Source organism: Pelophylax lessonae (genome assembly GCF_965119305.1).
Source record: "Pelophylax lessonae genome assembly, chromosome: 10".
Classification (NCBI taxonomy): Eukaryota; Metazoa; Chordata; class Amphibia; order Anura; family Ranidae; genus Pelophylax; species Pelophylax lessonae.
In genome coordinates this window covers 206,346,224-206,349,332 of record NC_138777.1, presented here as the reverse complement: position 1 = coordinate 206,349,332, position 3,109 = coordinate 206,346,224, and positions in this window count along the sequence as shown.

Here is a 3,109-nt window from a genome sequence, read left to right as displayed (position 1 = left end):
TTGAAGAATGTCCGCTCATTTTTCTCATCATTAGTGGGGTTAAATTGCGTTTATTTTTGACTGCAGGGATGAGAAAATTGGAAAGAGCAGGATGGAAATTTTTTCTTGAAAGTATGGATTTCTATCAGTGTATGAGGTTTTCACTTGGTAAGGACAATTCATTCCGAAATCGAATGGTAAAAGCCAATGCAACCTTGAACTACTTTTGAATGACATTTGAATGTACTGAAAATTTTCGTATACATTTTCCAAGTAGGTGAGTGATGTATACTAATAGGGGAAAATTTAGGGGTAGAGAATTGTGCTAGGAGGGGGTGAATTTTATTAGGGGGGGGGGCATTTGAGCTGGGGGGATTTGGGGGATGGGGGGGGGAGGCAAAGATTTGTGCTGAGATGGGGGATTTTAGCAGGGGGGTGGATTTGTACTGGGAGGAGGGGGAGTTTATGCTTAGGGGACAAACAGGCAGATTAGTGCTCAGTTTTTTTGTGGGGAGATTTTTGCTGACACATAACGCTTATACGTTTTGAGGGGGGGGGGGCACAGTTTGACATGTTCACTCTGGGCTTTAGATGATCTTGTCCCAGCTCTGCTTACGGGATAGTATTCTTGCTACATAGTAACATCTAGAGCTGAGACGAGCTCCGTTCCTGGCTGGTACTCCCAGCAGTTGGCATTGGATGAGGACCCTCTAGAGCAGTGGTCCTCAACTCCAGCCCTCGGGGCCAGGTTTGCAAGATAACTAAATTACATCACAGGTGATCTCATTTGCTGCTCAGTGATTGAAGTATTCTAGTCTGCATCTCCTAAAGGTAATACTTAAAATCTGGCCTGTTAGTGGGCCCCGAGGACCGGAGTTGAGGACCACTGCTCTAGAGCACATGCAGTGCTGGGACAAGGACATCTAGAGCCCAGGGAAAAAAACACGCCAAACTGCACCCCCCCCCCCCCCCAAGATGTATGACCATTATGTGTCAGCAAAAATCCCCAAAAACTAATCTGCATGCTTTCCACCTAAGCATACATCCCCCTCCTCCCAGTACAAATCCACCCCCTGCTGAAATCCCCCCTCCCAGCACAAATCTTTGCCCCCCCCCCATCCCCAAAATCGCCCAGCTCAAATGCCCCTTCCCCCAAAAAAATCATTCCTCCTAGCACAAATTCTCTACCCCTAAAATGTCCCCTCCTAGTACACATCTCCCCCCCACACTCCAAATCCCACCCTCCCAGCTCAAACCCCCCCCCCCAGTCCTCCCTCTTAGCACAAATCTTCTTCTCCCCATCCCTCCTCCTGACACAAATCTCCCTAAATCACCACTCTTAGCACACCCTTGCAAATTTTCTCTCCTAGAACAATAATTTCCCCCTGCCTCCCCCCCAAATTCCTCCTTCCAACACAAATCCCCTCTCCCCCAATCTCCTTGCAGCGCCCCTCCCCACCTCACATGATGCCATGGTGCCCAGGGCAGTCGCCCTTCCTGCCTACCCCTTGTCCCGGCCCTGCACACATATGTCAAACACAAGGCCCGTGGGCCAAATCCGGCCCTTCAGACCATTTCATGTGGCTCTCGCACTTCTCCTAGAGCTCCAGCCCTTCTTTGGGCCTCCTCCAGACCCTACACTTTCTGCTTCCCAGCTCAGACCCCAGCCTCTTCCCAGCAGCAACACAAGGTAAGGGGGTGCACTTTAATGTTGACTTCTGATGTAAGGGGGGGTGAGATACTCTGGACATCTAGTATTACAGATACAACCTGCCCTTTAAGGGCAATTATAACGCTGATGCGGCCCTTGATGAAGTTGAGTTTGACACCCATGCTGTAGAGCCTGAGCGGCACCTATACTTTTCATTCAACCCAAAAAACAAGTGTAAAAGCTGAGCACCTTCCTGGATATGTGTAGGAGCAGCCCATGAACTTTTATCCAATGTTCATTCTTCAATTTGTAGCCACCTGCCTGGCTACTCCAACTGAGATCAGAGCCTGTGCAATTACGTCCAAATTCCTTCCCAGTTTTATGAACTTCATTGTCTTCTATGGTCCTTGGATGTTTTTCGATCGGGCCATATTGCACTTCAACTGAAACCTGCTGAGAAGAGTAACCAAAACCCTGATTTTATTTTATTTGATAGAGGAGGTCAGACCCACATCTAAATCTGTTGGCTCTCCATGGCTCATTGGAGTGGTTTACTAAAGAAGTAGATCATTTTCACTTAGCAATCATGTCAAGGATTTTTTAAAGCTGCACTCCAGGGATTAGACAAACTCTACCCTTACAGTAGGGCCCCCAGCCCCCCCAGTGCAAGGGTTAACAGTTTGTTTAATAAAGGGTGCATGAACAAGGTGTGATACTTACATACCCTATTGCTCGCTCCAGCAGGGTCCCACCAATGAATGAAAGGGAAACAATGCCCAGATGAATTCCCAGAGGGTAGACAAACGCTGCTCTAGCTTATAGAGTCTTCCTAACACCATTGCCTAGCATGAGAAGGTAGAATGGAGAGCCAGCAGCTTGTTCTTCCAAATAAATTACTTTATTGTAGCAGGCAGAGTGTACAAAATACGACAGTTTATGCGTTTCGGCAATAAGCCTTAATCATTAATTAGACAAACTCTACTTTTACAGTAGGGTCCACTTGCACTGCAAGAGATAACAGCTGATTTAGTCAAGGGTGCATGAATAAAGTGTAATCTTACCTACCCTATTACTGGCTCCAGCAGGGTCCCACCAGCGAAGGAAAGGGAAAAAATGCTCAGATGAATTCCCAAAGGAGGCAGACATTTGCTGCTCTAACTCATAGTTTCTTTCCAACACCGTAGCCTAGCATGAGAAGGTAGAATGAACAGCCAGTAGCTCGTTTTTCCAAATAATTACTTTATTGTAGCAGGCAGTGTACAAAATACAGCAGGTTACGCGTTTCAGCAATAAGCCTCAATCATTAATTAGACAAACTCTACCTTTACAGTAGGGTCCCCTGCCTTCCCACTGCAAGGGTTAACAGCTAGTCAGGGGTACATTAAAAAGGTGTAATACTTACCTGCCGTATTGTTTGCTCCAGCAGGGTCCCACCAATGTTGGGACTGGTCCCACAAAGCCCTCTCTACAAGGTTCCGA